Raw genomic sequence first — 15,287 nt, 5'->3', positions numbered from 1 at the left:
GTTGGGATGAGATTAGAGATAAAGACTCTTACTTCCATAAAGAAGTCTCTTATCCAGGGCATACTACATTAGTTAAACAGCTCTAATAGCTCCTCTTTCCCTGCAGACCTCAAGAAACAGAAATGCAATAGAACCAGTTTTATTTTGAACTCATTTCCTTTGAAGCAAGTCTCTTCCCATGCTCAGTTATGCATATGAGAGCAGGAAGGGAACACAAGCTGGATTTTCTTCTTGGAATCGCTTCATAATAGACATGTATCAAAAACTTTTTCTTATTATCATTTCCAATAAAACTCTTATAACTTCCTCTTTCGTAGCATGGTTCTTCATCATTTGTGGAAACACCAGCTCTGTGTGTATAGAATCATTTTATTGGGTCACTAGGGATAACAGTGAGTGATGTCACTCCCATTTCCACTCTTTGATTCTAAAAATGTGAATCCTAATTATAGGAAAATCACTATCTTATGTTGGATGCTGATTCACAGCTTATATATATAAAGCATTTTGGAGAACTTTGTCCCGGCATGAGAGCTTAAAAGGCTGGGGCACTGTGTATCAAACCAACTGCTTCAGAATGGTGGGGAACCTGGTAATACCAATGAATTCCATGAACATGGGTTCATCGTGACATATTTTTTATTGTCAGGTGAGTTCCTTGGTCAGAAGCAATATATGATATAGTGGATAAGGCATCATAAGTCCACAAGTGATAGTTTGGGAAGATGTACTGCATGAAGGGAAGGAAATTTTGTTTTCTAGAGAGTCAATTATAGATAGAAAAAATGTTGACCTTTCCATGAAGAAAACAGTCTAATGTAAACCAATTTACCATCACATAATTCACTGATAATTCTTGGCCATGGTGCCATATCAAGAACTCAGTACTGGGTTTGTGACTGGCAGATCTGACACTCAATTGTTTTTATAGCCTTGTTAGCCTTGCTAAGTGGAAACTCATGTTGCTGAGTCCAAGTACATACCCTCCATTTCTGCCACTGTGGCCACTCTTTTCATGAGCCCATTACATGATAACAAAGTTATCTGGGGAAAGAAGCTAAATAGTATTCACAGAATGAGCCATCATCCTGTCAACTCCTATTTTGAGTTCAACTTCTGGTGAGGATTCACATGGCATATGAATATTTTTACATTCTGACCTACTCAGAAAGTTCTAGCTACATATTTTCCCCAAAATTTGCTTGTCAGTTTTGTAAGCATTTTCTTCCAATTTTTTTTAGGTACCAGGGAGCTAACTCTGGCCATTGCACTTGCCAGGTGGGCAGTGGAACCACTCAGCCAAATCCCTGGCCCATTTTCTTCCAATTCTTGACCACCCAAAAAGCCACTGGTCACAGTTCATGTGTGAGTACATCAGTATATCTGATCATTTCTCCTTCCATGAAAAGTGAACAAGCACACTCACTGCTAAAAGGCTTCTTAGTTCTCTCTTCCTCACTTGCAGATAGCCATTTTCTTGCTGTGCCCTCTCATAGCATTTTCTCTATGCATATGTACTACTGTCCCTTCTCCTCCTCCTCCTCCTCCCCCTCTCCCTTCCTCCTCCTCCTCCTCCTCCTCCTCCTCATTAAGTTTATTGGTACATCTTAGGTATACAGTATAGTTACATTCATCATTGAGGTTTTGAACCTTTACATGATGTATCTTGGTTCTTATTTTTTCCAAATTCCCTTGCTGTCCCTTCACCACCTCCACCATTGCCTATTTATAAAGACGTTTATTTCCATTTTTTTTCCTTTTCTCACATTTATTCTTTTCCCTTCTTTCCCCTACCGTTCCCACTTCCCCTACAACTTTAGACCTTTTCTTCCTATTTCACAATATCAATTATACATTTTTATCCTTATTTACACTTTAATTTTTCACACCAAACTATTATGTATTTACAAATGTGTGCTATTTGTTTTGCTTAAAAGTATTGCCTGAATGTGCATCTGTTTAGCTACAAATGTCTCTAGTTTCTCATTCTTTTTGGCTGAGGAGCATTTCATTTTATAGAAAAACAACTTCTTTATCCAGTCTCCATTTGATGGGCAACTGGGCTGCTTCAAAGTTTTAGCTATCACAAACAGTGCTGCTATAAACATGGGTGCACATCTATCACTGTGGTATGATTCTTTTAATTCTTTTGGGAAGATACTTTGCAGAGAAAGAGCTGGGTCAAATGGACCTCTAACCCTAGTTGTTTGAAGTTTCTCCATATTGATTTCTGCAGTGGTTGCACCAGTCTGCACTCCCACCAACAATGGAGAAGTGTTTCTTTCTCCTCACAAACACACCAGCATTTGTTATTGGTTGATTTCATGATTGCAGCCATTCTTTCTGGGGTGAGGTGGAATCTAAGTGTTGCTTTCATTAGTATCTCTTGAATGACCAGTGATGATGAACATTTTTCATATGTTTGTTTGCTTCTTTTACTTCTTTGTCTGACAAAAAGTCTGTTCATTTCAGATGTTCATTTTTGAATTGGGTTTTTATATTTGGGGGTCTGATTTTTTTAAAGTTCTTTCTATACTCTAGATAGTAGTCTTTTCTCTCAGGAACAGCTGATAAAACTTTTCCCCACATTGTAGGTTGGCTCTTATCTCTCTGTTGGTGTATTCTCTTGCAGTGCAGAAGCTTTTTAATAAGATGAGATCCCTGTTTTTGATTATTTGTGCTAGTTCCCATGCTACTGGGGTTTTGTCATAAAGTGTTTTCCTACGCCAATGTTTTCAATAGTTCTAACACATTTTTCAGCAAGTTTAGTGTTTATGTTGTAATATTTAGATCTTTGATCCATTTCAATTTTAGTTTAGTGTATGGTGAAAGATAGGGATTCAGTTTTAACAACAAAATTTCTCAAAGAGGCTGTCTTACATCCAGTGAATGTGTTTGGCTCCTTTTTAAAAGATGAGATAGCTGAGTATGTCTGTAGTTGTTTCTGTATCTTCTAATCTATTCCATGATCCTCAGGTCTGTTTCTTTGCCAGTAACACAGTTTTTACCACAGTAGCTGTGTAATATAGTTTCAAGTCAGGGATTGTCATACCCATTATCATGTCCTGTTTACTAGAATTGCTTTTGCTATTGTAGGTTTTATCTGGTTCCATATGGATTTTTGGATTATTTTCTCTAGTTCTGTGAAATGTACTGTTGGGATTTCAATAGAGGTTGTATTAAATCTATATAGCAGTTTTGGAAGTATGTCCAATTTATTGGTTTTATTGGCCATTTTATTGCCCAATATATTGGTTCTTCCTACCCAGAAAAGGGATATCTTTCCATTTTCTTATATCCTCTTTGATCTCTCTTTTCAAAGTGCTATAGTTCTCAATGTAGAAGTCTTTTGTTTCCTTCATTAGACTGATTCCTAGATGTTTCATTTTTTGGGAAGCTATTGTGAAAGGAATTATTTCCTTAATTTCTCTCTGAATGAGTCTGTTATTTATATACAAGAAGGCTATTGATGTTTCATTGATGTCCTTTTATCCAGCTACTCTACTGAATCTGTCAATTAAGTCTAGAAATCTTGTGGTGTAGTTTTTGGGGTCTTCTCTCTAGACTATCATAACATCAGTGAATAATGACAGTTTAACTTATTCCTTTTATGTCTTTATTCCTTTTATTTCTGTCTCTTATCTAACTGCTGTGGCTAATGTCTCCAGAACTATAGTGAACAACAATGAACATCCTTGTCTTCTTCCTGATTTTAGCCTTAAAGTTTTCAGTTTTTGACCATTTAGTATGATGTTGGCTGTTGGTTTTTCATAGATAGCATTTATCAGGTTGAGTAAAAGGCCATCTATTCCTGTTTTCTATAGGGTTTTTATCATGAATGGGTGCTGAAGTGTGTCAAATCCTTTTTCTGCATCTTTGAAATGGTCATATGGATTTTTGACCCTAATTCTGTTAATATAATGTATGACATTTATTGATTTACATATGTTGAACCATCCTTGCATCCTTGGGATAAATTTGACTTGGTCAGTGTTTATGATCTTCTTGATGACCCTCTGTATTCTGTTTGCCTGTGCCTTGTTGAGGATTTTCCATCTATATTCATTAGGGAGATTGGCCTGTAGGTCTCTTTTTTGGTTGGGCCATTTGCTAGTTTTGGAATCAAAGTAATACTTGCTTCCAGGAATGAATTTGGAAGTACTGCTTCCCTTTCAATTTCATCAAAGAGTTTAAAGAGAAGTGGCAATAGTTCTTCTCTGAATGTCATGTAAATTCAGCAGTGAAGCCATCAGGACCTGGGCTTTTCTTTGTTGATAAATGTTTAAGTACATTTTCAATTTCATAATTATAATTGGAGTGCTTAGAATTTTTATATCTTCTTCATTCAACTTTGATAATTCACAAGTTTGATGAAATCTGTCCATTTCTTCTGTGTTTCCATTTTATTAGAGTACAGGTTCTGAATGTAGGTACTGACGATCCTCAGGATTTTTGCTGGATCTGTTGTGACTTCACATTTTTCATTCCTAATTGCATGGAATTGAGCCTTTTCCTTCCTTTTTTGAAAAGGTTGGCTAAGGGTTTATTGATTTTATTTATTATTTCAAAAAGCCAACTCTTTGATTTGTTGTTTTTTTTGTGTTATTATTTTAGTCTCCATTGCATTGATTTGTGTTCTGATCTTTATAATTCCTTCTCTTGTATGAACTTTGGGTTTTCTTGCTCTTCTTTTTCTAGGAATTAGAGGTTCAGTATTAGGTTGTTTATTTGAGCTCTCTCTGTTTTCCTAGTATAGGCATTCACTGCTATGAATTTCCCTCACAGTACAGCTTTCATTGTGTCCCATAGATTCCTGTGTGTTATATTGACATTATCATTTAATTGTAGGAATTCTTCTTTAATGTCCTCTGTGGCCCATTGTTTTCTCAGGATCCTGTTATTCAATTTACATGTGTTTGAGGAGTTCTTGTGGTTTCTTATGCTACTGATCTCGTTTAATTGCACTATGGTCTGATAATATATAAGGGATAACTTCAATTCCATTTCATTTACTTAAACTTGTCCTATGACCTAGTTTGTGATCTATTTTGTAGAATGACCCATGTGCAGCCAAAAAGAATGTATATTCTGATTTTGTGTGGTGGAACACTCTGTAGATATCTGTTAAGTCCCTCTGTTCCAAAGCTTGTTTCAGTTCTAGTATTTCTTTGTTTATTTTCTGTCTAGATGATCTATGTATTTGTGACAGTGGGTTACTGAGGTCCCCCACTACAATTGTATTAGTGCTTATTTGGTTTTTCATGTCCCTTAACATTTGTTTCTATAGTTAGGGTTATTAGTATTTGGTGCATATATGTTTATGATTGTCATCTCTTCTTCTTGAATTATTACTATTACAAGTTTGTAGTGATCTTCTTTGTCTTTCCTAATTAGTTTTTGTTTGAAATCTATTTTGACTGCAAATAAAATAGATGCCCCTCATTTTTTCCAGGATCCTTTTGCATGGAGAATTTTTTCTGTCCTTTTACCTTCACTGTATGAATTTCTTTTTGAACTAGGTGGGTTTATTGTATAGAGTGCATTGTTGGATTTTGCTTCTTAATCTTTTCTGCCAGTCTATTTCTTTTGATTCATGAAGTGAGGCCATTAATATTGATGGTTATAACTGGTATGTATTGACTGATGCTTGTCATGATACTTTCCTGTTTTTGGGCCTTTTATTTTTTATTTTTCCCCTCCCTTTAATTTCTTGCCTTGCCTGTTGGATTTTCTTTGTTTGGGCCTCATGGAGTTGTTGCCTTCATTGTCTTTTTCTAGGATATTTTTTAGATTTGTTTTGAGTGCTGATTTGGCATTCATGAAGTTTCTCATGTGTTCTTTGTCATAGAAACATCTTATTTCCCCATCAATTTTGAAAGATATTTTTTCAGGATACAGCAGTCTAAATTGTTTTTTTTTTTCTTTTAGGACTTGGAATACCTCACATTAGGCTTTCCTTGATTTGAGGGTTTCTGTTTAAAATTTTTCTGTGTTTCTGATGGGCTTTCCTTTGCATGTGATTTTTTTCTTTTCTCCGCTTGCAGTATTTTGTTCTTCTGTTGGATTTCTGGGATTATTACTATTATATATCTAAGTACAGATTTCTTTGGTAATGGCTGCTTGGACTCCTATATGCCTCATTTATCTGTTTGTAAAATTTTTTCATGCTATTTTGGATGTTTTCTCTCATTAATTCTGTGAACAGTTTTTTATGTCATTTTTAGTTTTTCCTGCTTTTTTGTAGACTCTTATCAGTCTTATATCATTCTTCTTTGCACAGTCTAGGAGCTGTTGTATTTATTTCTCATGGTCTCTTTCTATTTTTAAGAGATCTCTCTTTTCATGTTCATTGACCACCACCCCATCTTCTATATCTTTAATTTTGTCTTCACATTGTCTTCTTCTGCTGCAAATACTTTTTTTTTTTCTTTTGGTAATGGGGATTGAACTCGGGTCCTTGCTGCTGCAAATACTTTTAATAGAGATTTTAATTTCCTGGATATCTGTTTGAATCTGTTTCATGGTTTTCATTTCTTTCCTACGGTGGGCATTCATGGCTCCCATCATGGTCCTGATATCATCTTTTTTTTATCTGTTTCTGTTCTGGAGTCTGTAATCATGTCTTTCATTCTGCTCACCCTCTCTGTAGTTATCTGGAAAATTATTTCTGTTTTGAATTTTTCTAGAGCCTTGTTCATCTGTTTTGTTACTTCTTGTCCTATCAGTTCAGAGTAACCAGAATGTTGATTATAGGATTTTTCCACCTCATTTCCCCCAGAATTTTGTCTTTGGTGAGATAGAAGTATTGGGTTGTGCCTGCTTAGGTGTCTTCTCATTTCTATTTCTGTTGGTTGTGGTCTTTTTGATTTAATACCTGGTTTGATACTTCAACATTCTTTATTATAAGTATCCTTATTGCATGTATTTCGAAGCCTTATGGAATGATTGCTTTTCAGAGATGTCTAATAGATATAGCTAGCTGGTTTTTAGGTTTTGAATCTCTAATGATTCGTAGGCAATCCGGTTTCCAGCATACCAGGAAGGATGACTGATTAGATCATCACAACACCTTAGCCCAAGTGATATAATCAGCAACAGTAGCATCAAACACAGCTTAGAAAATGACAATCTGTGGTACCTATTAATCTATAACCTTTAACCATGTGAACTAAATAAAAAGTGAGGATCAGCCCAAAATATGTTTCTAGTGAATAAACTTCAATATAGCAACTTTACCCTTAAGGATGGGGACTTTGAAGGAGTTGATGAGAGAGGGATAGCCAGGTAGAAGAATAGGGAAAGGTTAGAATTGAGGCCAGAGGCCACAGGAAGAAAACACAAACTTTGGGAAACTGTTGAATACAATAGGAAAAGACCGAATGAAATAAACAAAGACAAGAAGCAAACAATGTAATAGCAATAGGGAAGCTAAAAACTGTGTTCACTTACCTTGAAAACTAATAACAGTTGAGAGGAGGAAAAAGAGGGAAGTAAAGAAAAAGAGAGAAAAAAGAAGTCTGAATTAGGACAGGGACAGGAACAAAAATGTTGAGAGATGAAGATAAGAGAGAGAGAGAGAGAGAGAGAGAGAGAGAGAGAGAGAGGAAAAAAGAAAAAGAAAGAAAAAAGAAAAATAAATTTGAAAAGAGCAGAAAAAAGAAAAATTAAAAATAAGAGAAAAATAACTTTGAAAATAAATAAAAATTAAGGGACCCCTTCAGGACATGTCTCTGATGTCACAATAGACAACATGGGCAGCAGTGTGCAGATCAAAGTCAATTAGTATCAGCAATCCAGCAGCAGAACCCTGAGATTCAGGCTGATTTCTGGATGCAAGGCTCAAGTTGAGCTCCTTGATGTCATGCTGGGTTGAACTCTATAGGGTAGCAAGTTCAAGCTGCCGTTCCCCTGAGGATAGTCCAGGTTCTGATGGAAGGTGGTGATCCCTCCAATTTACCAACTACAGTGTGCCTTTATTGCAGAGAATTTCTTCAATTTTCCAGTGGGCTTCAATTTTCATCATGGAGCCTGAGGCCCCTTTTCTGCTCTTTACTTCTGGAATTCAGAACAATTGCCTTTATGACACCCTGCACCTCTGTGGTGTGAATAGTTATTTGTGCATACTAGTGTCCAGAAGCTGGGCTCTCAGCTCCTCCTCAGTGGCCCAGGGGTGGCCGCTCTTCCTCTTCTTATAAGGACAGTAGTACTATCAGATTAGGGTCCCCTCTTTATTTTTTCCTTCAATCTGAATTATCTTCTTAAAAACTCTATCTCCAAGGCTAGAGATTTAGCTCAGTGGTTCTGTTGCCAGCCTCAGATGTGCATGGTACTGAGTTCAATCCCTGGTACCAAAACAAAAACAAAAAGAAAAAAAACCCAAAACTGCAAAAAAAACCTTGTCTATCTCCAAATATAGTTACATTTGGGTTTAGAGTTTCAACACAGGAATTTCTTTTTTTCCTCTTTTCTTTTTTTACATGGGGGACACATTCAGCCTATATTGATTACTATTATTGTTTCAAGAATTATCAATTTGGGTGCAACATTGAGTTCTTTTATCACATTTTCTGCATCTTTAAGCATTGTGTTTTATTATTTGGAGAATGTTTTCTCTATATTGCATTTTTATTTCTAATTCATGTTCATCCAGTTGCTTTTCCCTTTTGCTTCCAGTGAAAGAGGAAAGTTGGACCAAACTAAATATCCTAGAACTATTTTTATTTTATATCATATTACATTTTATTATTAAAACACAATACATGTTCAATACATACATTCATATGCATGCTCATAATCTCTTCTATCCAGAAACAATGACTATTAGCTGTCAACACCTGATTTACATGACTCTGATTCTGTCTGATGTTTTTTCTATCATTTTCTATATAGTAAGAAAGTGCCATGTTTGTTGTTTAGTGACATTTTATAATTTGACTATTTTTTATTTAAGTCAAATAGTAACATTACTACTGTTACTTCTGTTACTACTAGTAGTAACAATAGCACATGATACCAATGTCAATGTTTCTTAGGTTGATGTGAGAATTAAACAAAATGTAGATCCCAGAAATACATTCACCACAATTCCTGACACATACTAAATGGTTAATGAATACTAATATCATTTTTTTCTTTTTCCGTCTTTCACAGTCCTATGCTTCCAATATTTCCCCCTCAGCCACCACCCCACAGCAGTGTGCACAACAAATTATATAATATTGGGCATGTCTTGCAAGGAACTTCCTTACTTTGCTCCCCCCAGATCTCTTTCAGAGGAGATTTCCCTGCCTTTCTCAAGACTGTAAGTTGTCCTTTTAAGACGTCCTATAGCATCCTTGAATTTCCAATCATAGTACTCACCAAATTTCATTTTTGTTTGTTTTTATTATTTTATTTTGTGGTCAAATTCTCACTGTGTAGTTCAGGCTCACCTTGAACTCACTATGTAGCATAGGCTGACCTTAAACTCATAGGAATCCTTGTGCCTCAACCTCCTGAGCACTGAGATTCCATTTGTTCTACCATACTCAGCCTCACCATAGTTCATTTATAAATTTTGTTAATTGTTTTCCTTACTAGGTCGCTATATCCTCAGCATCTAGTACCACAGTCGATATACAGTTAACAATTTGCTGGACTTCTAAGCAAGTATATACCTTTTATTATAATGGGCTTGCTAATTATTTTATCTATGTCACAGGATTATTGGCAGAATCAGACAAGCTACTGCATATTAAACAAGCAATGTATAATAAGTACTTTCACAAAGAAAAGCATTTTAATTATTTGTATATAACCTTGCACAAGGTTAATAAATTCTAATAGTTCAGAAAATTGCAATTGAAAAATGTTAATTTACATCATCTACCAATATTCAGTAATCATATTAAAAAGTAAGAGACATTGCAGTCAAGATCTTTATAGTGTAGTTTAATACATGATAAATTTATGAACTGTTTAATCTTCTAGAACAGTTATATATATTAAGAACTCATCATTATAAGTATTTGCTAGATGTTCACAGAATTAATCTTGAATAATTAATGAATATAAAAAGTTAAACTAGCACTATTGCATGCTATTCATTTATTACAATGTCAATTAGGAAAAACAGTGCCTTTGGCCCGCTATCTTGAAACGTGCACTGTATAGTTAACTTTAAATTTACAAATATTAAATATCTCTAATTATTGGATGAGTGTTGAGATACACATCAATGGAATTGGCAAAAGTTATAGCTTATTGAAGAAACAGAAACACAGATTTAACAGAATTATTAACTGTATTGGGATAGTACTTTTAAATATGGTTGGTTTGTAGATCTATATTTACATATTTCACTCAAAATTATATTTCTTATTCAATGACAAGAATTATGTCAAATGAAGTTTTAAATATTTTAAACAGAATAAATGTAAATTTAATACAAATAGACTTGAAGAAGACTGTAACATTCATATTCTGCAAGCCTCTCAAATGTATAAAGTGTGATAAAAATATACAAAAAATGTTTAGATTTTCATATTTTGGCTTGGTGTTCACTATGTAGTCCAAGCTGGCCTTGGTCTCTCAATCCTCTTGCCTCAGCTTCCTGAGCACTGGGATTACAGGTGTTTGCCAACATGCCTGGCTAAATTTTTAAGCATATTATTGTAAAAGGCACATTGTCATTAATTCCCCTAAAGTACTACCCCTTGCTTCAAACACAGTAGTCCCACTATTCTTGTAACTTTCAGAAGCCATTCTGGAAGTTCTCTTTTATATCTTTATGAGATGTGATTAAAAACATGGTGAGTGAATGATGTTGCCCAGTGTCATCCAATAGAAAGTCAGGCTCATGAAATATAACACTATCGTTTATCCTTATCCAGTTCATTCACTAAATCTGGAAATGGGTGACTTCTTGCTCTTACCCCCAAAATCAAACCAGCCAGGAACGGGAAATCTTTTGAACCAAGTAAGGACATCAAGGCAGCTGCAAGAGTGCAACTAAAGATGCATGAAAGAGGACTTCCAGAATCAATTCAGAAAGTGGCAAGAATGACAGAATAAGTCTTTTTAAGCCAAGGGGGACTATTCTGTGCGAGACTAATGGCACTGTGTCATTTACTATAGTGAAATATTTTTATTAATTTTATTGGTACATTTAAAGTATGCAATATAATGACATTCATTGTTGGAAATTTGCACTTTTACATAATCCATCTTAGTTCTTAATTTTTCCCCATTCCCATGCCCTCCCTTCAAAGTCTCCCTCCTCCCAATACACAAAGACTTTGTTTCCATTTTTTCATTTTCACATATTTTAAAAAATTAATTTTATTGGTACATTTAAGGCATATAATATAATGACATTCATTGTTGGAAATTTGTATCTCTACATAATCCAACTTGGTTCTTATTTTTTACCCATTCCTTTCCATCCATTCAAGCCCTCCACCCCGCCATCTACAAAGACATCGCTTCCATTTTTTCTTTCTCTTTTATTCAATTTTCTAATATTAATTCCATTCCCTTCTTTCCTTTCCCTTACCCCTCCCAATTTCCCTTTCCCTTTGACCCCTTTCTTCCTATTTCACATCATCTATTATACCTTTTAGTCCATATTTACATTTTCAGTTTCTCACACTAGAGAAACAATACAGTATTTACAGATGTGTGTCCTATTTGTTTCACTTAAGAGTATGGCCTCAATGTGCATCCATTTAGCTTTAAATATTTCTAAGTTTTCAGTTTTTATGTCTGAGTAGTACTCCATTTTAATTAGAAAATGATGTTTTCTTTATCCAGTCTCAAGTTGATGAGTAACTGGGCTGCTTCCAAGTTTTACCAATTAAAAAGTGTGCTGCTATGATCATGGGTGCAGATATAGCACTGTGGTATGATTCTTTCAATTATTTTGGGGGGGGGGAAAGATACCCAGCAGGGGAATAACTGAGTCAAATGGGACTTCCAATCCTAGTTCTTTGAGGTATCTCTGTACTGATTTCCACTGTTGTTGCACCAGTCTACACTCTTGCCAGCAGTGAAGGAGTGTTGCTATTTTCCCACCACCCCACCAACACTTGTTTTTGGTTGATTTCAAGGCAGCAGTTATTCTTTCTGGAGTGAAATGGAATCTGAGTGTTGCTTGCATTTGCAGCTCTTGAATGATCAGTGATATGGAACATTTTTTCTTATGTTTATTTGCTGTTTCTACTTCTTTGTCTGAGAAATGTCTGATCATTTCACATGCCCATTTTTGGATTGGGGTTTTCAATTTGAAAGCTCTGTTTCTTTTAAGTTGTTTATATATTCTAGGTAGTAGACACTTGTCTTTGGAACAGCTGCAGAAAAATTTTTTCCACATTCTGGGTTGTCTTTTCACACTGTTGGTGGTTACTCTTCTTGTGCAGAAGCTTTTTAATATGAAGAGATTCCACTTCTTGATTGTTTGTGCTAGTTCACAGGCAACTGAAGTTTTGTTCATAAAATCTTTTCCTAAACCAATGTCTTCAAGAGTTCTACCTAACCTCTCTTCCCACCAGTTTAGCATTTCTGTTTTAATGTTCAGATCTTTAATCTATTTTTATTTAAGTTTAGTGCATGGTGAGAGGAATGGGTCTAGTTTTAATATTTGGCAAGTTGAAATCCAGCTTTTCAAGCACCATTTATTAAAGAGGCTATTTTTCCTCCACTGAGGGTGTTTGGCTCCTTTGTCAAAGAGGAGGTGGCTGAGTTTCTCTGGACTTGTTTCTGCGTCTTCTAATCTGTTTCACTGGTCCTCAGCTCTGTTTCTTTACCAATGCCATGCTTTTTTGATCGCAGCAGCTTTGTAGTATAGTTTCAAGTTGGGGATTGTGATACCCTCTACCTTGTCTTTATTGCCCAGAATTGCTTTTGCTATTTAAGTTTCTTCTTTTTCCAAGTGAATTTTTGGATTGTTTTCTCAAGGTCTGTGAAGTATGCTGTTGGAATTTCAATTGTCATTGCATTGAGTCTATATAGCAGTTTGGGAAGTATGGCCATTTTCACTATGTTGATTCTTCCTACCCAGGAGCAGGGGATATATTTCCATTTTCTTATATGCTCTTCGATCTCTTTTTTTCAGAGTGCTGTAGTTTTCAGTGTAGAGGTCTTTTGCTTCTTTTGTTAGATTGATTCCTAGATACTTCATTTTTTTTTTTTGATGCTATTGTGAAAGGAACTGTTTGCCCTATTTCTCTCTCAGTGAGCCTGTTTTATGTGTACAGGAAAGCTATTTTTTTATGTTGAACTTGTATTTAGCTACTTTACTGAATTTGGTAATTTAGGTCTAGAAGACTATTGTATAGTTCTCGGGGTCTTCTGTACAAAATATTTTGTCATTTGTAAATAATGACAATTTAAATTCTTTATTTCCTCTCTTTATTACATTAATTTCTTTCTCTTATCTAATGGCTATGGCTAATATTTCCAAAAGTATATTGATCAGGAGTGGTGATAGTGGACCTCATTATCCCGTTTCTGATTGCAGTTTGAAGGAATTTAATTTTTGACCATTTAGTATGATATTGAATGTTGGTTTTTCATAGAGGGCTTTTATCAAATTGAGGTAGAGACTGTCTATTCCGATGTTCTGTAGTGTTTTTTTTTTATCATGAATGCACGTGGGATTGTGTTGAATGATTTTTCTGCATCTATTTAGGTGATCATATGATATTTTCCCTTGGCTATATTAATATAGTGTATTACACTTATTGATTTGCATATGTTGAATCATCTCTGCATCCCTGTGATGCATCCCACTTGGTCAGGGTATATGATCTTCTTGATGATATTCTTCATTCTATTTGCCAATATCTTATTAAGGATTTTTCCATCTACATTCATTAGTGAGATTGGCCTATAGTTCTCTTTTTTAGTTGGGTCTTTCTCTGCTTTGGAGACCAAGGTGATATTTGCTTCCAGGAATGAGTTTGGGAGTATTGTTTCCCTTTCAATTTCATTGAAGAATTTAAACTGTAGTGGCAATAGATCCTCCCTTAATGTCTTGTAGAATTCAGCAGTCAAGCTATAAGGACCTGGGCTTTTCTTAGTTGGTAAGTTTTTATTTACATTTTCAATTTCATTGATTGATAGTGGGTTGTTTAGAATTTCTAGATCATCTTGTTTCAAGTTTATTAATTTGTACGTATCTAGGAATTTGTCCATTTCTTCTGTATTTTCCATCTTACTAGCATATAGGTTCTAAAAGTAGGTATTTATGATCCTCTGGATTTCAGCTGGGTCCTTTGTAATTTCACTCTTTTCATTCCTAATTGCATGAATTTGGGCCTTTTCTTTCCTTTTTTTGGTAATGTTGGCTAAGAATTTTTCAATTTTGTTTATTCTGTCAAAGAATCAACACTTGGCTTCATTGATTTTTTTTATTGTTCTCTTGGTTTCCTTTGCATTGATCTCTACTCTGATCTTTATAATTTCCTCCCTTGTGTGAGCTTTCAGTTTGACTTGCTGTTTTCCTATAAGCTTAATGTTTAGCATCAGGTTGTTTAATTGAGCTCACTCTGTTTTCCTACAATTAGTGTTCACTGCTAAGAATTTCCTTCATAAGACTGCTTTGATTGTGTCCCAAAGTTTTTGATGTTGTATTATCATTGTCATTTAATTTTAGGAACTGTCTGATGTCTTTGTTGTTGTTGTTTGGTACTAGGGATAGAACTTGGGCCCTTGGGCTTGTGAGGCAGGTAGCAGAACCACTGAGCTAAACCACTGGCCCTGATTTCTTCTGTTCAATTTCCATGAGTACATGAAATTCTTGTGTTTTCTTTTGCTATTGATCTCCAATTTTATCACACTATGGTGTTATAATATACATGGATAACTTTAATTCCTTTGCACTTCCTTAAACATGTTCTATGAGCAAGCATGTGGGCTATTTTGAAGAACAACTCATGTGCAGCTGAAAAGAATGTGTATTCTGATTTTGTGGTGTGGAACACTGTGTAACAACTGTTTAACATTTGTTCAAGAACTTGATTGAGTTCTGGTATTTCATTGTTTATTTTCTGTCTAGTTGACCTATATTTGTGACAATGGGGTATTGTGGCTCCCTACCACTATGTTGCATTAGTGCTTATATGATTTTTTCATGTATTTGTTTTACACATTTGCATGCTCTTGTTTGGTGCATATATATTTATTATGAGTTTCTTTTTGAATTAAATATGCATCTTGTATGTAGCATATTGTTGGATCTTGCATCTTGATCCATTCTGCCAGTCTATGTCTTTTAACTGGAGAATTGAGACAATTAACATTGATGGTTA

This window comes from Fukomys damarensis, unplaced genomic scaffold, assembly GCF_012274545.1.
Source record: "Fukomys damarensis isolate Sample0158 unplaced genomic scaffold, DMR_v1.0_HiC HiC_scaffold_39, whole genome shotgun sequence".
Taxonomy (NCBI): Eukaryota; Metazoa; Chordata; class Mammalia; order Rodentia; family Bathyergidae; genus Fukomys; species Fukomys damarensis.
This window is presented reverse-complemented; position numbering follows the sequence as displayed.